The sequence below is a fragment of the Tenrec ecaudatus genome, chromosome 18, assembly GCF_050624435.1.
Source record: "Tenrec ecaudatus isolate mTenEca1 chromosome 18, mTenEca1.hap1, whole genome shotgun sequence".
In the NCBI taxonomy this organism is placed as follows: Eukaryota; Metazoa; Chordata; class Mammalia; order Afrosoricida; family Tenrecidae; genus Tenrec; species Tenrec ecaudatus.
The window spans coordinates 55961744-55983105 of NC_134547.1; the positions used below are offsets into that span (position 1 = coordinate 55961744).

The 21362-nt window shown below is 50.9% G+C and overlaps 1 protein-coding gene across 1 annotated transcript in view; it reads right to left on the reverse strand.

The window, feature by feature from the left end:
* Nucleotides 1–21362, reverse strand: part of CDH11 (cadherin 11) — a 215441-nt gene that overhangs the window by 121108 nt on the left and 72971 nt on the right. The window contains exon 2 of the mRNA XM_075537309.1: nucleotides 13812–13936. The gene's annotated coding sequence lies outside the window, so the exon portion shown is untranslated. The remainder of the gene's footprint in view (nucleotides 1–13811; nucleotides 13937–21362) is intronic.

Here is a 21362-nt window from a genome sequence, read left to right on the forward strand (position 1 = left end):
TGAACATAGGCAGCCTCTTCCGTGGGCCGCATCCCTGAACGCTGGGAGGCCCTTCTGCCGGGGGTGGGGGGGGGGGGGAGATCGACATCCCTGGGAAAATGAATGAAAAGCAGCCATCCTTACAAACGGGGGCTCGGGTTCCCATCCTGTGCAACTGGGGAGAATCTGACCCACTGTTTATACTCCTGTTTACACTCGGAAGCTGAGCCTCAGAAGGACATCAAAAGCCCTCTCATTAGCCACGGGGGCAGATAGTGACTTCAGTGGCTTTAATCTAGACAGGCGTTTGACAACTGATACGTGTATCTAATCCCACCGCTCGCTGCCCAGTACGCCTGGATCCCACTTCTCCATGGTTTCACCGGGGGCGCCACAGGAGCTGAGGGAATGGGGTGCATGGGAGAATCTACGGAGAGAGAGCCAAACTGGGAGGTGGGGGAGGAAATAGCCCCCAAACTGGAAAAGCTGATGCTGCATTTTTTTCTGCAGCCGGGGTTGGGGCATACAAGCTTTCTCCTCTCTCTCTCTGTCTGTCCCTCATCTCCCCCAGGAGAGCCCGTGCCTTGGCAGACCTGCCCCTTCCCACAGTTATGGGTGCTGTCCTGCTACACAGAGACACCACTTACACGAGAGCAGCGGTTCTCAACCTGGGGGTCGAATGACCCTTTCACAGGGGTCACCGATTCATCACAGTAGCAAAATGAAAGTGATGAAACAGCAATGAAAATAATTTTATGATTGGGGGTCCCCACAACATGAGGCACTGTACTAAAGGGCCGCGGCATTAGGAAGGTTGGAAACCACTGATGTAGGGGGGAATCATCCCACAAGCTGACAGGAAGTCCAGCTGGGGGCCAGGTGTAAGCCACACCAACGCCAGGCCAGGGGACACCTGCACATGCTCATGGGCTTCCTCCCTAGCCTTCCCCAAAAGGTGGGAAGTTCTCGAGGCTTTTGACTAGGCATCTACACTACCTCTACCCCCAGCACCCTAGCTCAGAGCTGATCACACAAGCAGATGCTAGACAAACAGCAGGGTTTCTGACAACTGGCAGGGCAGCCTGTCTGTCCCCTGTGTGAGGGGATGGACGCCGAGGGCTCCCCAGCCTGTCCTGTACCATGCTGTCTCCTTGAAGCAAGTGTGAATTTCTCATCATAGTGAACCATCCGGGCAAGTGCAGCAGCGCCAACAGTGCTGGGTGCACAAGGGGTGGGTGATGTGGCGGCTGCAGAGACTTGCTCTCCACGAGGTGGGCTGTGACAGAAATGAGACCCCTCAGCAGCTGCAGGTGCCCCTTCTCAAAGTGGAAATGGAGATGAGCGGGCTGGACACAAAGGGAAGACTGGAAGGTGTCTCCCAGGACACCTGCTCACGCAGTTCTGTGCGTGCCTGTTAGTCTCTGTCTGCTGGAGCGAAACCAAGTGATATGGGCGTTTCTCCGACTGTGACAGATGCTCGGCCGCTCCCACCTGAGCTGGACGGGGCGGTGGGGGCAGCCCCTGAGGCTGCACAAGCAAGCTCAAGGGAGGTCCTGGGGCAGTTGCCCCTTCCCATGGGCAGAGAGTGCAGATAGGAGGGATGGCTCAGAGAGATAGAGGGAATTGGAGAGATGGGACTGAGAAGAGGGGTGGGGAAAGGAGGGAAAAGAAAGAAAAGGGGATGAAGAATAGAGAGCTGGGTCAGGGAGAAATGAAGAGAGGGGAAGGAAAAGGGCACTACCAAGTATCAACCAACCACCAAGACAGGTGGCAACTGTAAGAAAACCTGGAGATCCCTCCCCACCCGACTCAACCCTGCTGCAAACTAAGCCTAGATCTGCCCTTGCTTCCTTCTCTCTCTTCTGTTCAACTTATGACCTGAACCCTGGCTTTCATTGGTCCTCTTTTTATACATGCTTGAAGACTACCTCTGTCCCCCCAAAATCATTCTGGCCAACCGTTCCCCTCTATCACTCCAACCCAAACAAAACCAGATGCAATGTACTAGACCACCACATGGTAGCCCTATGTGGGAGGACTAGAAAGGTATACCATGTGGTTTTCCATGGGTGTATTTTTTTTTTAATCACAAGGTGACAGGCCTGTCTTCCATGGCATCTCAGACTTCACTCAGGGCCACCTGAAAGTGCCAACCCTGGAGCCCCACGGTCCCCATGTGGAAGGCAAGAAGACCATTCAGACACTCCCATCCATCTCTTCCAAGCCACGCTCATTCAGCAGAGCCGTCACCGGCGCTCCAGCGGGGAAGACTTCCTTGGCCGTTCCACAGAAGCGCTGGGCAGACAGAATGGTCTGGATGAGGCTGCTGCCGCCTGAGTGCAGAGTCAGCAGGAAGCTCTCTTCACGATCCAACCATGACAAGTCCCTGGTGAGCTGAGGGCCCCCTCTGCCTCGTTCACACTCAGCACAGTGCTGAGCCTTCAGTGAGTAAGAATCCAGCAAAAACCACGGAGAGACAAGTGAACCTGGTTTACTCTGTGTACACACACAAGATGGTCTGTGACGAAAATAGTCAGAGCCTGTGATTGCTGGCTTCTCTGAGAAGCAATTCTAAGACGGAGTGTATCATTATAAAAACACCCTACTGCGCTGCATGATCACGCTATGCCTTGAGGATCGTGAATTGAAAAGGCGCCGTCTCTGATCTTTAAAAAGGTTATTCTGTAGTCACAGTCCTGGACACAAGCAGTAATAAGACCATCACTAAATTAGTGGCCCACAACCACAGGTGTGTGGAGCAGCATGGAGGCTTCCGGGAAGAGGTATGAGTTGATGGGATCCTGGAACAATGACTAGGCTTGCTTCTCTAGAACACTGGCCATGAAACCACCACACTCGCTGCCCTTGAGTCAAAGTTGATTCCTAATGAGCCCTTTGGGTTTCGGAGACTGTAACTGATTATAGGAATAGGAATAGAAAGTCCAGTCTTTCTCTCAAGGAGATGCTTGTGGCTTTGAACTGCTGACCATATGGATCACAGCCCAATCCAGAAGCAGGCCTCCTAGGAGTGTAGTGTGTTTGTTACAGGGTGGTTTCACTCACTACTCACTCCCTCCCTCCTCACTGCCACGGAGCTGATTCAGACCTGTTGTGATATTATAGGACAGGGTAGAGCTGCCTCTGCGGGATTCCAAGGCCAAAACTCTCGAAGAGCAGAAAACCTCATCGTCTTCCCTCAGGGGTGCTGGGGGACAGTCACTGAGAAAGAACCCAGCAGATACAGATGCCAGGCCATCATAACATCGGCCTTGGCATAGCCTGAGGGTCCTCAGACGGCAGGATGGACACCTGTCTTCAGAATCAGTTTTGCCCAGTGGAGCTGAGATGACCGGGTGCTTACTGGCTGATGACAAAACTGTCAGCAGAGGTGGTCTTGGTCTATAGCTCTGCCATGTGTCATGTGTGTCCTAGGGCAGATTCAGCTCTGTTTCTAGACTCTGACCAACTCTGAGCTGCTGCTTACAGTCTTCTGTGGATGGGGATGGGCAATGACCGCCTCCAGAGATTGAATCAGAGTGCTCGGTGCAAACGTGAAAAACCCGTGCAACAGTGGGTCTCTTCTGAGTGATCGCGGCTGTGCAAAAGCTGGTCACTTTAGACAAGCGACTTGGAAGAGAAACGGTATGACGGGTGTCAGCCACAGCCTCCAGCAGCAAGAGGCCCTTGTAGATGGCAACCATGACCACCACGCACATAAAAGCCCTTGCAGATCAGAGCAGTCATCAAGCATGCGCACATGTCCACATGCGGTGATAGAAGACTTGTCCCTAAGGACCCTGCAGACGGAATCATGCGGTGGTGACAGAGGAACAGCTGGGCTGACATGCCCATTAAGACAGAGGCGCAGTGCCGAGGGCCCACAATCCTGACAGAGGTGCACACAGTCTTTCATTTCCTTTACAACTGGGGGGTGGGGAGGACAAGAAGAGAACAATCTTTACAGCAAAGGTTTGCGTTTATGTTTCCACTAAAGCAGTTGTGCACATAACATGTCCTGTCAATTTTAGGGAGGAAGGGACCCACCGTGGTTCTTGGCAGGGTGGGGATGTGGGATGGAAGTCATCCTGAAGGGTCCTAAGGCGCAGAGGCCCCTGAAAGGAAGGGGACGTGACAACGCCAACATCACGGGGTCAGGGAACCTCAATAGAAAGAGAGGACTCATCTTTTTGCCGCAGGAATCTGGGGCAGAGCAAGGAGCAGACGAAACAGACTCTGTAAGAGGATGGAGGTGGGAGGCATCACGGCGGGTCCAGGAAGTGCTGCTGAGTGCCGTGGTCCACACGGGAAACGCAGTGTGACAGCACAAGGGAAGCATCGGGCCTTCACTGTGAGGGCCAAAGAAGCAGGGCTCCCTCCAGCTATATGCTACCGGTGGGGCTTCAAGGAGGACGATGGAGAAGGAAGCTTCAGGAGATGACAGGGCATTGGGGCTGCATTGTGCAGGATTTAGAAACCAGAAGATCTTGGGAATCCATCCTGCAAAGGGTAGAAAACTTCTAAGGCGGTGTGAGCCTTAAGCAACCTGCTTACCATCTGACCTTTAGGAAAAAAAATCCAGTGGCAGCCTGGTGGATGATGGACTGCAGAAGTCCTTGGGCTGGGCATGCTCCCTGCGTCCTGAGCACCAGCCACCTGGCTAGTTCGCCTTTGAACACGTGGTGCCTGCTCCCATGGGGTGGGGAACACAAGTTAAGGGAATGGGATTTAGCCCAACTTTTCACAAGAGAGACACTATCCAACAACCAAAGGGATTTTCATTCAGTCCCCAAGCCACTGGCTTGGGGACCCTGAGTCACCATTTTCCAGGGTCCATTTCTCCAGCACGCATCCCGAGGAGAGGCTAAGTGTGCAGAGACTTGAAAGGGGACTTGGGTTGGCCTGAGCTCTCTGTCTCCTTAGCCCTTGCAACTGAATTTTTTAAAAAAATTATATTAAGAGACCAAAAGAAAAAAATAAAAAGGAAATGGTATATGTACCGTCACTATGGCAACCTGCAAGCAGTTGGAAGGGTGGCTGGATTCTAAAATTCAGAGCCTCTTGAAAAGGTGAACTTCCTGGCCCTTCTGCAATTTCTCTAAAGCGTCCAAATGGAGGCGTCTGGCAGGTATCTGGCTTCGCTTTCTCTATGCTCTGCATCCACAATTAGCTCGTGGCAGCTCACAGTAGGACTTGCTGCATTCGCTCCCTGCTCTCTTAATCTGCCCTGGGCTCTGAATTCCCCACAGGGCAAGGAGTCCTTCGGGCCAGTAGCCTCTGGAGAAAATGATTCTGTGGCTTTAAGAATCATGTGATGCCAGGCAGGGAAGCCGTCAGTCAAACGTTTCTAAGGCGCCAGGTTCATGGAGGAAGACTTAGAGGTGGGTCAGAGACTGGCCCCAGGGGCGGGACGGAATAGGAACCTCTGTGAGCACGCAGGGCTGGCTGAGTGGATGTAACATAGTGCCTGGTGGGTTCTGATCCAGACGACAGAGTCCCATTGCTCCCTGGGGTTTCCGAGGTTGCAGACTTTTACAGAAAGCAGACTGACCCATCCTCTGCCGTGGAATCGTCCACATTTTGGTTTGCGGTCCAGTGTTGACTGTCTTGTGCCACCAGGCCTCCTGCTGCTCAGAGGTGATCAATAAATATGCGCTTAAGTGAGGGTGAGTGCATGAGTGAATGGACGAATGAATGGCCAGCAAGCTCTTCCTTGGAAATCCCACCTCGCAATACTCTGGTTCAGCTGCTTGATTCAGCTCAATCAACACAAGAATTGCCACCAAATCAATTCCTCACGATGCCAACCCCCTGGGAGTGCACACAGAACTGCGCTTCACAGGTTTTTCTGTCACTGCTTGTTTAGGATGAGACTGCCAGGCCTTTTTCTCGTGACAACTCTCAGCAATCTCAAATCTCTAACCTTCCTGTGAGCAGCCAAGTGTGCCAGCTGCATGTGCCATGCATGCCTTGGCACAGACCCTGGGGCACCACGGTTGCAGGGAGTAAGCACAGGCCTTGGCACAGAGCATGGGAGTGCCAGGAAGGCCACCAGGAATTAAATACTTGAACTATCCATGAAAATGCGCACCACCCACAAGCCCAGAGCACAGGGTTTCAGAGGCAGGCCACACAATCTTCCTAGGTGAGTTCCTCCTGGCAACATCCCAAGTCCTTCCCAGGTGGTAGACAGAAGGTCCCCGGCCCTGATGCACAGGGGAAGTGCTCAGATCACAGATCAGCAGGGCTTAGCTCCTTTTATCTTTCAAAGGGGGGGGGGCTCCTACCTCAGCCTCTCAGGTGCCCTGTGGGCTCTGAAAAGCAGAACTGGGGAATCGTGGGATCCAGGGTGCCGGTCAGAAATGGAGCCAGTAGAAGAAGTGATTCCATCTGGGTCACCTCTCCCCATCCTGCACCAGTGAGGCTCAAGAGGAAGCCGGGCGTGTGCTTACCTGCCCGAGACAGACCACTCTTGCAGAGCCTTTGATGAAAGAGAGAGATGAGCAGGAGCTGGGTATCGAGTGGCTCAAAGGGTGGGCCCTCCTGCATCTCCATCCTGTTGGCAAGGGGCCCTATTGACCTTGCAGGGAAACTGACACCAGGAAAGACCTCTTTTCCGGTTTCAAGTTCACCTGGGCTCTCTGCAAGCAAGGCTGGGAAAGAGAGGCACCCAGGTGTCCAAGTAACTGACACCCAAGCCGGTACCTTGACAAGGAACAAATGTCTAACCTCGGGAACGTGGACACAGCAGAGAGAGACCATACAACAGAGGAGCCTGAGATGCAGTGCGCCTGGGAATGAACAGCCTCAAGTTTGTAACCTGGCTGCAGGTGTGAAACGGACGTACAGAAGAGACCAGCCTAAGACGGACAAGAACGAGGAAGCGAGCATGATGAGATGTCTGGCCTTTGTTTGTCATCAAGGCAGAGAACTACGTGTGGAACCGTCTGCGTGGCGGCTGCTGGTGTTGCCACATCAGTGCTGACTCGGAGCAGGAGCCCAAGGGCAACAGCAGAAAGCCTGCCCAGCTCCGCACCATTCTCCCCACTGTGCTTAAGGGTGAGCCCAGCGAATCAGCCTCTGTACCAATCCAGCTCATTGGCGCTCTTCCCCTTTTCTTGACCCTCTGTTCCACCAAGCATGAAGTCCTTCTCCAGGGCCTGGACTCTCCTGGTGAGATGTCCAGAGACCAAGTCGCATCACCCTTCACTCTAAGGAGCAGTCTGAGCAATGTGTGCTCAGATACAAAAGTGGTGGAAGGAACCAGGGGATGTATGTGTTCACATCTGCCCAGAAAAACCTCTAGAAAAGACAGACAGACAGACAGACAGAGAGAGAGAGAGAGAGAGAGAGAGAGAGAGTTGGCTCTCACTGCTGAGGCTGCTACTCTCTCTGGGTGGTAAGCGCTTTCCCCAAGTCTGTTATGCAAAGGGGCGGCTGGGTGTGTCCATGAGCTCTAAGCCATTGTCTGCAGGTCTGGCTCTATCACAAGGGGCTCCTTGAGAATGGGGCTTTGGCAAGTGGTGGACTGGAGCACGGGCAATTGGTTCACTGGTGTAGCTCCAGCACCTAGTCCCAACTCACTGGCACGGAGTCAATTCTGAGCCCTGGAAGAAGTGACCAGTTGTTACCCACAAGGTCAGCAATTTGGACCCAGTCGCCACTCCATGGGAGAAAGATGAGGCTTTCTACTCCCATGAAGAGGAAACCCACATGGGGCAGTCCTGCTGGCCCCCTGGGGTGCCTAGGGGTCCCTCGCCCAGGATCTATAATAAGGAGGGCTCCCCAAATATGATCGAAATATGAATCTATCTGGGGTCCCTCTCTTCTCTGGTAGCTCTCCATGGAAACAGGTAGCTGCATGAGTCAGCTTGTTGTCATTAGGCGTCAGCAAGTTGGCCCAAGGTAACGGAGGAGCAATCTCCCATAGGACTTCTCATAAGAGCAGATAACCAGGTCATTTCTGGTTGGAGTTGCTGGTGGCTCAGAACCTAAGAGTTTGCAGCTGAGTGCTTAATTGTCTGAGCCACCAGAGCTCCTTATAGAGCTTCATCTTCTTTCAAGCTCAAGTGTGGGCCCAAAGCACGGAGCACGTGGGTTGGCCTGTCCTCTGCTATTGCCCGTCCTGGAATGGCGGGGTGAGAGTGTCTTCCCTCCGGCTGGGTCCTGACTCAGAAGAGCAAGGACAGCCATGCCTCTTGGCACCTGCGTGCTGCATGGAATTACTAGCCGATTGAGGTGGTGACAGGCACACGCTTCCGGCACAATCCCAGGTGAATTTTGGAGGGGGGTGGGGGCGCTGCTTGCAAGCCACAGGACACCCACTGCAGAGGGCTGCAGGGCCTGTTTCTCCAGAGTGGACCGGCCATGATCTGGAGAGGGGAAACGCACGCTCACAGGCATGCAATGGGCACAGAGCAGGAGGCAGGCCACCAACGTGCCACAAGGAAGGGCCTGGGCCAAGGCATGTGGCGTACCCCCAGCACTGGGAGCTGCCCCATGCGGCTCCTTGGGAATGTTGTATTTGTAAATGAGAGGTAACTGGATGGCCTGAGCTCAGTGCCCCCCATGCAAGGTCTCCAGGCTTGTAGGCTTTTCCTGAATAAAAGCAGATCCCTGTCGTGTCTCTAAGACATTTGCTTTTGCTCCCAAGCCCAGTGCTAAAAGCCCCGCACTAAAAGCCCCGCTGGGCAGCAGGGCTGAGGATCCCGGTGCTATTGCTTCCCAGGTAACCCTGCTCAGCTCTCAGGAGGAACCTGGGGTACACAGGTGCCAGAGGATGCTCCCATGTATTCCTCTGGAAGTCAGCTGGGCAGCCCAAGAGCTGATCCCTTAAAGCCAAACCAAGACTCCACCTCTGGTTAACAGCTCCTCTCTGTGTGTCTCTCCCCCCACTCCCCCTGTCCTTTCCTCATCCTCCTCTGGACAGATCAACTCCTCTCTGCAAAGCAAGAAGCTAGACAGGAGCATGTACATAGGTTTGGGAAAGAGATAAATTCACCACACATGGAACCCAGGGACAGGAATGGGAATAGAGATACCAAAAGGGTAGGGGGAAAGGGGGGGAAGCGATTGCAATGAATGGCACATAACCACATACCTCCATCCAGGGGGAAGAACAACAGAAACCAGAGGGGAAGGGAGAGAGTGGTCGGTGTGAGGTTTGAAAATAATTAACAACTACAACCTATCAAGGGGCCACAAGGGTTGGGGGGATGGGGAGGACAAAAAGGGGAGCTGATCCCAAGGGCTCAATGGAAAGCAAATGTCTAGAAAAGAACAATGGAATACGTGTACGAATATGTCGGATACAATTGAGGTATTTTTTTTAACAAGAGTTGTGAGAGCCCCCAATAAAATAATTTTTTTAAAAAAGGTGAAAGGGCTGCCCCCTGCAGCCACTCTGCAGTGCTTTAAAATCAGGATATTTTTACCTCCCCTCTTCCTGGATTAAAAGCAATGTGGGATTCTTCAATTTAGGCTGTTCTTAATATCCATGTGGGAATTTAAAAGTCTAATGGAATTCCTCGAAAAGAAGCTGAATTCAAGCACTTAGACTCTGCCCCATTGCTGCTGTATTCTAATGGTTGCTGTTAGCAAGGAACAGGGGAAATGGCATTCGCAGCTCCCACTGAGGAATCCAAAGGGCTGAGGAAGTGGAGAGAGGACAGGGGAGCGTCATTCACAGCCTGGTCCAAAGGAGGGGCAGGCTTGGTCTCATAAGCCAGGCTTCCAACCCATGGAGAGCAGAAGGGACAGGGAGAGAGGAGTGGCCATGCGGCTTCCAGGCCCTTGAAGGAGCTCTTGTGGTGCTGTGGGTGGGGCCCCGGGCCGTCCAGGCCCATAAAGAGTTCTAGTCTCAGAAACTCTACGTGGACTCGCTGTGAGGCGGAATGGAACCTGATGGTGGTGACGTCTGTCGTTTTGGTGCTTCTGTTGCTTTCTTGGTGAACTGGAAGGAAGTACATTCTCCAGGTCTCCATACATGGTTTCTGCTCATAATAAACGAAATGCTGAGCACAGCATGAGGAGAAGGGAGGGCGCTCCGAGCCCACATGTCCCCACACAGACTCACACAGCTCAGTGTAAAACACCTGGGAAATAGCCAAGCTTTGTGGGCCCCTATCCCAAGGGCGGCCCTCTGTGGAACAGTGGATGCAGGAGAGGCCTGTGCCTCCTGAGGAAGAGAGGACCGTTGTCCAGAATGCAGCACATTCATCTGCGGACAGGCAGGAAGGGTCTTGCAGGAGTGGTGTCTCAGGCTCATGTCAGACTTGCCAGGTTCAAATATCTGGCTGTGTTCTTCAAATTATATGCCCAAAGACAAGGAACTTATCGGTTTTCTGTTATGAAATTTGAATATTGTGTTTATTAGGTTGTGTGTCAACTTGGCTGGACCAGAATTCCCAGTCTTTGATAGGAGAGGCTTTCTCCATATGCAATGTAAACAACAATGCATGATGAGACCGGCTCTGGGCTAAGAAAGCAGTTGGAAGAGAAAGAGGGCGGAAGCTAGTGAGCCTCGTTACTCAGGTCACAGCCCTGGTGCAATTGAAAGGAAGTTTCTTTGGGGGTGTGGCCTACTCCTATTTAAGCAGTCTCCATGGGAATGCTTTCTCTCTTGCTTGCTGCCCTGAATCTTGGATACATCTCATTCACCTCTGGTTCTTTGGACTTGAGTCAACTGCCTGCCATATTACTTGCCAACTCTGGGAGCCTTCAGTGATCCACCATATTGCCTACTGATCTTGGATTCATTGGACACAACGGCCATGAGTTGGTATCCATCTACCAGCCTTGTATAGACACCAATAGACACACATAAATACCACTGGCTCTGCATCTCTAGAGAACCCAGCCTAACACAGTATTATTAAAATCAAACAAACAAGTGAACACCCATCAGAAACAGCTGTGGAGTCTATTCCAACACACCCTGACATGTGTGCTTCAGAATAAAACTTACTCCCACAGGGTCTCAATGGTGGTGATCTTGAGGAAGTAGATCACCAGGTCTTTGTTCTGAGACAGCTTTGTGTAGATCTGAACCAACCACCTTTTGGTTGATAGCCAAGCAAGCACTCAATGGGTTGTTTCACTCAGAGACTTTATATTAGCAAACTAAAGAAAGCAAACCCCTAACTACTGAGTCAATTTCGACATGTGGTGTCCCTATTGGACAGACTGGAACTGAACCTTTGGGTTTCCAAGACTAAAGCTTTGGGGAATAAACAGCCGTATCTTTCTTCCACAGAGCAGCTGGTGGGTTTGAGCCATCAACCTGGCAGACAGCAGGCCCCAACCCACTGTGCCATCAGGGGTCCTTCTGTACTGACAACCCTTACGACACATACAAGGCCACTGTGAGTCAGGATGGGGCTGAGGGGAGTGAGAACGAGAACCAGACATAAGGCGCTTGTAAGAACCGAGGGAGGAGATGTATTTAAAGACCTGGCATGGTGCTGGGCCCATAGGAAGCTCAGGTTCGGAGCGATTTTTCTGACTTTCCTCTCTATGGCAGCTTTACCCCATCCTTCACCTTCTATTCGAAACACAGAGATGCCAGTCTCTGGCACTGAATGAATACATCCTACCAAGCTTGGGTTGGGCTTATGTGGCTGTGGCATGACATTAACAAGCAGAGTGGGGTGGGCTTTAACATTAGAACTGCCCACAAGAGCCTTCAAGCTGAGCGGAGAAGACAAGACAGCTCATTTGACAATGATGGATGACGGGGTGAAGCAGGGGGCATTGCGAGTGCGATGAAACTGTTCGGCCAGATACTTTAATGGTGCCTCCTTGACACAACACAGCTGGCGAAAGCCATCGAAGGGTACCACACAGAGGGCCCCGCCAGCTCACTCAGCCATCATATGTCAATCCTGGACCCTGGGTGTAACAGATACACAATGAGAAGGCAAGAAGTTCACAACAGGAGAGAGCATGTGCAGAGGGGAAGAGGTCCGAGGAGGGGGCTTCAAAAAGGGCCTGGGGAACAAGGGCATTCGCTTCCAATTCCATTTTCCCCACAAACCTTTACAGGGCCCATCCACTGAGAGCCCTCTGCGTCATGCTTCTGTTAACCTCAAACCATCCTCAAAAGCCAAGGATAGAAAAATAAACAAACAAATAAAGGGGAATCACACACACACACACACAAAGTGACGACGACAACTCAATTCAGAAGCCATGGCAAATGCTGTCATCCTTGGAGCTTAAGCATAGCCTAGAAGACAGGTCCCCAAACTTATTTGTCCACTGGCCCCTTGCCCACTTTTTAGAGTAGAAAATTGTACTCAGCACCCTCCGGTAATTAAAAACGTGTGTCCTGTCCTCCGCACTCCAGGGTCAAGCAGAGGAACCTGCGTTTGCAGCCTCCTAGACGTTCTGGTGGCCCTGGGGAATGCTGGTAGGGAATCCCAAAGAACCCTCCTGAAGATCAGGAGAGCCAAGCTGAGATGTCAAGATGAGGGTGGCCTTGATTGTTAAGTTGACGAGAGAGAGGAGGGGGCTTTGGGAAACTACGGCTATGCCATGTATACCCTCCAGACTGGATGTGTGGAGAGAAGGTCAGTGGGGAGCGGGCCTGCCTGCGAGATGGATCCAGCAGGTCAAAGCAGGACTCCGTCAGGAGAGAGGCCCAGAAGCGTTATAAATGATCCAGGCCTTTACCATTGGCGGGTATTAAGCGGCAAAGTACTATCATGTCTGCACTGAGGGACATTGCTTAGGATTTGGTTCTGGAAGAATGGCGGGCAGATCTTCATGGAGCTGATAGAGGAGAAGGGCTACTGGGGAAGCCACACAAAGACCAGGAAGGTGGCAATCTCAGTAATTGGGGAGAAGAGTGTGGCTTTGAAATGGTGGAGAGCAGTGGGGTTGGGGCCCAGTAGGGAGAGATTACGCACCCTGGAGAGTAGTCAACAGGAATCAACAGGACTAACCTGGCAATGGAGACAGAGATTGAGATGCATGAGGGATTCCTCCCTAGTTCAGAGATTGAGATGCATGAGGGATTCCTCCCTAGTTCCTTGTGTGGGTGATTATGAAGCTATCGCTGAAGAGTGGGGCAGAAGGGAGTGAAGGTTTAAAGGATAAAATCATCATTCGGATTTGTCTACTGCATTTGAGGCCTGGGGGTGAGGACGCTTGGATGGATGGGTCTAGAACCCCAAATGGTGTTATTCATCCTCACTTTTCTCTCTCGGATGTTTGGACGCTCCAGTCTTGACCAAGTCAATGGAGACGGTAAATGGATCCCCAGGATGCCAAAATGTAGACACTATTAGGGCACCCAGGTCCAACCGCCCCTGTGGCCCAGCCAAGCGTGCATGTGCCCGAGGCACTCCGATGGTGGTGCCGGGACTGGGACCTGAAAGCAGGCCTCCTGGCTCAGGGTCTAGTTCTTGGCCCCTGGAGATGTACGAGGTTCGGCCTCTTAGACCTTTCTCCCTTCGAAATACTATCTGCCTTGATCATACCTAAGTTATTTTCAACATCCCGAAAAGAGCAAAGAAACCAACAGGGCAGATCCCCTGTCAACCAGTCCAACTGAGTTTTAAAAGACCCTTATCCTCCCCCCAACACCCAATTCCTTCCCGCTCATCTGAATTTGTAGCCGAAGAGATGCTCATTCTTCTTATGGTGTTTAGCAGATGCGCAATAAAGAGTCGTAAATAATCACATTACTCTTAGCCCAAGATAGGCCTTCCCCTCCCTCTTAGATTCTACTTAGCTTTTGGCTGGAGGCCCCATGGACTCCCATCTGTGGGGATGCCCATCTCTACACACACAGTACGCCACATGAATCATCCAGTCACCTGGCTCCTTCTTACCTTCCTCACCCATTGGATACTGCTGCCAATTCCTATAACACACTCCACCCATCTGCTTGGTCAACTCAACGAAGGACCACAGGAGTGAAAGTCACGGGATCACGGAGCCGAGGATGCAGTGATTCCTGCAAAAGACAAAACACAAAGGAAGAAGCATTAGCAACCTAGAGGGGAGATGAGCTGCAAAGGGGAACAACATCATGGAACAGGGCATGCAGAAATGTCCCTGCACCTGGTGGGCAGGCAAGGATTTCCTCAACACCAGGAAATCCATTAGACAACCTAGGCCCGGCTCCCCCACAGTTTGGCAAAGAGTGCATGTGCCAGAGGTACACCAATGGTGGCGCTGGGCTCTCCACAGATTTGTCCTGTGGGTCCTTGGTAATGCTACCGCCCCCCATTCAGCTGGTTCTTTGCGGACAACCTCAATGATAGGCTTTATCGGAAGGTTTCCCTAGCCCCCTAGGACTTAGATCCAATCTCCAAACACAGATGCCACTACAGGACAGAGTGAAACAGCCCCCCATTGGGTCCCCTCAACCATAATCTTTACAGGAGACAATCTTTTCTCTCTCCTGTTAATATTTTGTGTACCAGGAATGGTCACTGCTAGGCATGGGGGATACACCATTAAATAAGACAGCTTTTGGCTTCAAGATCACAGGCCAGAGATAGGTATTGTCCGTGTGAAGTGGTGCCACGAAAACCAACCCCAACACACTGTCATCCATTCAACTGAGACTCACAACGGCCCTGCAGGAGGGAGCAGAACCGCCCCCCGGGGCTGTGTATCTTACAGAAGCAGACTGCCTCGTCCTTCTCCTTCACAACAGCTGCTGGGCGCGAACGCACTGCTGATCTGTTAGTTAGAAGGCAAGCCCTTTACTGCTGCATGGCCGGGGGCCCTCTGATCACACCGATCAAAGCCATCTCACCGTGAGACCCTTCCAAGCTGTGGGTGGTTGACCAGCGTGGATTAACTCCACTGCTAGCAGCAAATCTACCAGATTCTGATGGAACGACTTTCCGTGGGACAGAGAAAACACTCTCCTTCCTAGGGTAAAATGCCTGGCTCTGGTGCTTCCAGACCCTGTGACGTGACAGGGACAAGGGCACACAAGGACAGTGTCGGTGGTCATGATCGGCGATGCCATCTCCACCCCAGCGGACCAGACGATGGTCTGAAAGAGCTGCAGCTCTTCTTCCCGGCCACAGTTGCACCCCTCCCCACCCCACCCCCAAGACGGAAACCTGGATTTTCAGTGTGGGAGCCGTGTCTGTCAGATCCTGGCCCGATTCCTCGCCACAGCTCCCCAGGGTCTAACACGTTTCCCCGCCTACAGCAACGTTCCGTGTCCATTCGTTGAATGAATAAGCGAATGGAGGGAAGAAGATGGCACAGCTGAACAGCTGTCGTCTTGAAAGCCCGAGGCACTGAACCGAAGAAGTTGCTGGCTGGCACTGATTCCCGAACACACAGCATCCAGGAGTTCTTGAGCGTCCTTTCTCTCCAGAGGGGCTCCCTTCGAGGACAAACCCGCCTGCAGTGGGAACGGAAGCCGCTGCGCACTTGGACCTTGTTTGTTGCGGACACCGTGTTTCTTCCTGGGGCCACTTTCCCTGTTTCACTTCAATTCCGTCTACACAGCACGCCCTCCCAGGGCAGTAGAACTGCCCTTAATGAGGGTTCTGAGTTGAGAATCTCCCAAAATCCATTCACAGCACTTAAGTTTCATTGACATGAGTCAAGACATCGAGGAGGGCCGAGTAGCAGTACGGGGTGAGTCCCAGATGGGCATGGTGCTATGGGGAAGCGGATACGAGAACCCGGTCACCCAAGGGATCCTTGAGGAGGGAGGACCCAAGTTTGCATGCATGCTCCAGAGGGGAGTCATTCTCTGACCCCCCGCCGTGAACACATGGGGTCTCCATGAGTTACAATCGACTCAGCAACGTCAAACAACGATAAAAGCCATGTACCAAACCTCCAGCAAGGCATGGCCTTCGTCCGGGTAAGGAACATGTAGCAAAGGCGACGCCGAGTGATTTCAGAAGCACAGCCCTGAGCCTGCCTGTCCACTCTGCCTTGTGCTCTTGGAAAGCATGGCCTGGGAAGAGACCGATAACACACTACCAGTCTGGATGCACTGAGAGTAAGTACCAGGCTGGCAGGACGCTTGGGCTAGGTATGTGAAGAAACTACACAAAGACAGAGATGTCGGACCATCTCCAACTGTTCCCCCTTCTAACTGGGGGTGCTGTCATGACAGGGCAGATGCCATCTCAGTGTCCAACCTCATCCAGGCTTCATCTGACTCCAACCATCTGACCGCATGCAAGGCACAAAACCAAAAAACACACACTCACTGCCATTGAGAGGATGCTGGCTCACAGTCACCTCTAAGCCAGGGAAAAACCGCCCCCTGTGGGTTTTCAAGCCTGTAACTCTAGCCTAGTCTTTCTCCCACCAGTGGCTGGTGGTGTTGAACTGCTGACCTTTCAGTCAGCAGCCCAAGGTGTAACCGCTTCACCACCGGGGATTCTGCAAAAGATAAGGGACCCCAAATGTTAAAAAGTGATTCCTCTCAACTAACAGGCTAACATAGTCAGGAGGGCTGATATTTGTGGCCGTTACATAATCTGTCAACTTGCCAAGGGGTGGAGCTGGTCTGTCAATCAAATCGCATCTTGATGACCTTCTTCGGAGGCAAGAAGGATATAAATAGCTCATTGGAGGCCAGAGACACTCTCGGCTTTGTATTCCTGGTGACAAGGCACATGGCGCTACGTTAGAGCCCTGCAGCTGGAAAAGCCACGTGGGGACCCATGCCAGTGCTGAGATGCTTCCACCGTCACTGGATCCACAAGACTTCCCACCCACTGGCCTGTGATCTTCCGGCATTTGGCATCATTGCATGTGTTACATGAGTCTAAAGAGGAATTTATAGAATGGTATCACACATAAGAGCTAATATTAGACTTATGAACTTGATCTAGACTGGGCTGGGATATTTTCTCAATATACAATTGCTCTCCTATATAAAGCTCTTTCTTATACACATGAGTATCTATGAATTTGTTTCTCTAGTCAACCCGGCCTAACACCATAGTACGTTACCACCACCCAAAACCAAAAGGGAAGAACACACTCAGTATTTCTCAAGTTGAAAAAAATAAAGGAAAAGGTCAGGGCTTGAGTTGCAATGCTGAAAGCTCTGATAGGCAACATAATGAATGACACAAGAAGGGTCAAAAGGAGCTGGATGGAATACAGAGAGTCACTGTACCAACATAACTGGTTTACACACAACCATTTTAAAAGGCAGCTTAGGATCAAGCACTGATAGTACTGAACGAAGATGTGCACGCTGCACTTAAAGCCATCGGTCAAGAACAAGGCTCCAGGAATTAGCAGAACAACAGTCGAAAACTTTCAACAAGCTGATGCAGCCCTAGACTCATGCATCCATCTACGCCAAGAAATCTGGAAGATAGTTATCTGGTTAAGTGACCAAAGAGATCAAATCTTTGACCGCTTCAAAGAAAAGTGACCCAGCAGAATGTGGACATTATCAAATGATGTCATTAATCTTACATGAAAGTAAAATTGGGTGGATGACACGGAACGCAGCTGTAGCAGTACATCAGAGTGGGCTTCCTGAAACTGAAGCCAGTCAGAAGAGGGCGTGCCACAAGGGCTGTCACTGCTCATGGCAGATGGACCTGGGCTGAAAGCGGAGAATTCCAGAATGATGTCTACTTGTGTTTTATTCACTCTGCAAAGGAACTGAGTGTATGACTCATTTAAAGAAAAAACCATACATAGAGAATGTTGCCAAGAACGGGAATTCCGGGACACTCAGTTGTGCCCATGCAGAACCTGCACCAGGAGGCAGCTGCTCAAGCAGAACAAAGGGACACTGCGTGGTGGACCATCAGAAAAGTGGGCAGAAGTATCTGCTCTCACCACATGTATCCAGCATGTATGCGGAACACACCATCTGAGATTCGGCTGGGCTGCATTAGGGAGAGTGGCCTCGGGATTGGAATTCACAACCAAGCTTACTGAGAACCAAGAGGACTTGCTGAGATCATTAAGGTTTATTGTGCCAACCTGGCTGATAAACACATGGAGGGTTCATTGAAGGGCGGAGAGATAAATGGCTCAGTGAGCCTTGCTAGTTCTCGGGTCTCTTGCTTTGTGATGGTCGGACCAGGGTGCATCCTCCTTAGCCAGTTCCCTGCTTCAGCTGACAAGGCTCACTTCCTGTGAGACATCCCTGAGAAGAAGCCACATGGACCTGCCCTGATGCAGCCATGTGGAGACCCCTGCCAGCGCTGAGATGCTTACACGTTTACCGATTCAGCTTTCCTCCTGCATTTGGCATCACTGTGTGTGTTTTGTGAGATGGAGGAGGACTTTGTGGATTGGTGTCGGACATATGGGTTAATGTTGGACTTGTGGGCTTGGGCAGCACTGGGTTGGGATGTTTTCTTGGGGTGCACTTACCCTTTATATAAAACTTTCGCTTATACACATGAGCTTCTGTGGATTTGTTTCTCTGATGCACCCAGACTAGCACACTTGCTAAGGATCACAAACTGCAGCCTGTCTCAGTATGGATTAAAACAGACTCTATGAGAGAGCAAACATTACGGACTTCCAGGAAGAAAGCAGCCTGCACAATTGCACCAGCCAACGGCATCATGGCAAACAGAGAGCAGATCGAGGATGCACAGAATTTTGTTTTACTTGGACCCACAATTAGTGCTCTCAGAAGCAGCAGTCAATACCTTAGACAAGATATCGCCATCAGCAAATATGCGGTACAGTATCTAGTTAAAATCTTAAAGATCCTCTAGATATGTCCGTGTGAGGACTGAGGTGTGCCTGACCCAAGTCAGGGTGTTTCAATCGCCTCATCTGCATGTGAATATTAAAGGCTGTGCAATGGATTATATGAATTATTATATCATCAAACAATATCATAATACTGCTGGGTGTCGGTGAACTATACTGAAACGTATACCAGAAAAGCACACAAATTTGTCTTGGAGGAAGTATCGCCAGAACGCCCCTTAGAAGTCAGGATGGAGAAACTGTCTCACACACTTTGGGTGTGTCATCATGAGCGAACATCATGAGTCCCTGGGAAAGGGCATACGCCTTGTTAAGACAGAAGGTCAATGAAAAAGAAGGGCTGGCAGGAGATGGAGTGCAGCAATGGTTGCAACAAGGGGCTCAAATGTAACCATTGTGAATGTGTGTCACACACACACACACACACAAAACAACTAAAAATAATCTCACTGCCATCAAATTGATCCTGACTCATAGCAACCCCAAAGGACAGGGTAGAACTGCCTCTGCGGGTTTCTAAGATTGTACCTCTTCATGGGAATAGAAAGCCTGAACTTTCTCCTAAGGAGCGGCTGGTGGTTTCTAACCACTGACCTTACTGTTAGCAGTCCAAGGTTCGCACCCCCAGGCTCCCAGGAAGATGGCACAGAACCAGGCAACATCGTGTTCGGCTGTACATAAAGTGGCTAGGAGTTGTTACTGACTGACTAGGATCTTACAACAGCCACACCTACATGTCAGTGTGTTGTACAACAGTGGCTGCTTGTTGCTTGGATGCCAGAAGTTTCGTGGACAAGTTTTGGTAGAGCTTCCAGACTAAGACGGACTAGGGAGAAAGCTGTGTTGATTGTATTGCACACATCTGCCAATGAAAGTGCTTTGGATAACCGCAAACTACGGTGCAATATCATGCTGGAAGGTGAGCTCTACAACCTGAAGACATTCACAGTTGGCCCAGCAATGGACTTGAATTTTCCATGGATTGTGAGGGTGGCACCAAACAGGCAATGTTTTGTTCTGCTCCATGTAAGGCCACCAGAGCAGGAATCAATTTGAAGGCAATTACCAACACAAAGGCCCTAGGTTTGGAGGTGCTAAACTACTCAGGTACAGAATGCTATAGATAGAGAAGAAGCAGACATGCATTCCAGGGGTCTCTGCCATATGGCCTCTCTAAATTCTTATAACCAGTCTTTAGGAGCCCTGGGCTTCTATCCACAAGGTCAGCAGTTCGAAACCACCAGCTGCTCCTCAGGAGAAAGATGGGGCTTTCTGCTCTTGCGAAGAGTTACAATCTTGGAACTCCAGGGGGCAGTGTGCCCTGTCCTACGGGTCACTCTGAGTCAGCATGGCTGTGATAGGAGTCAGGTTTTTGGACCCATTCCCCGATGGGCATCCTGAGGGGCAGCATCCAACACTACAGAACCCACAGCCCATGCTTTTGCTGTTTCCCTCCTCCTGCCTCTAGACAGGTGATTGCTCGGCAGCTGCATCTCTGGCTTAGTTCCTTTCAAAGGTCACGACTCACACCTATAAAAACTAAGTGAGCCCTTACTTCACTTTGCATTCTTTACGTCCCATACAGCTTTGCTTACCAAAAGCCTGCACAATTAATTAAGAACATCGGAGGACAAGGTTTGGTGACTCATGTAAGGATTCTGATCGTTGCAAACATTTGGCAAAGAGGAACTGCAAATCTTACAAGGCAGGTTGAGAAGTCTCTATGCCATGATTCTTAGAAAATCAAAGGAGGAAAGAAAATGAACCTAAGAAATGTAAGTTGTTCTTTATGGATATAACAGGGTGGGAGTGGGAGGTGGGGACTGTCTTTGGGCCTGAGAGGCCCTGACAGGGTGTCTGTTTCTGACTCGGCAGTCCAGGTTGGGATGCTTGGTGCATGTCTCCTCGCCTGGGTGGTCCAAATGCTGCAGTGTTGGACAATGAGCCGGATGATTGGTGGGCTGAACCCACCCAGGGGCACCTCGGAAGACAGGACTGGCCATTTACTTGTAAAAAGTCCCAACCTTGGGGACCCTACTGAGCAGTTCTCCTCTGGACACAGGGTGTCACGGGGAGTTGGGATTTCCTAGCTAGAAGCTAGCAATGAACTCTCCATGGGAGGGATCTCCCAGATCTGAAGTCACATGAGCCCACTGAACCAGTGAATGGCAGCCCGGCGTTGCTGCACCCGCCCTCTGTCTCCTCTCCAGACATCTCCATTGTGGCTTTTCCCCTGGAGCTTGGATACCTCGCTTAAGATCGGCCCCTGCTTCTTGTCCTGTTTAGCAGCCTGCAGTTTTAAAACTTCTTAAGGCAGTGGTTCTCAACCGTCCTCATGCCACAACCCTTTAATATAATCCCTCATGTTGTGGTGAACCCAACCATCAAATTATTCTCATTGCTACTTCATCACTGTCATTTTGCTACTGTTATGAATCGTCATGTCAATATCTGATATGTAGGATGTATTTTCATTGTTACAAATTGAATATAATTAAAGCATAGTGATTACTCACAAAACAATATATAATTATATATTGTGAAATATTTATTTCTAATTACAAATAAATGAAATTTTGTCTGGAAGCATGGTGTAGTTGGGTAGCCGTCTTCACGTCGGGTATTTGTTTGTGGATGTATCTGCATGTGGGCAGATGGATAGAGAGGCTGTGTCTCGGTTCCTAAGACTA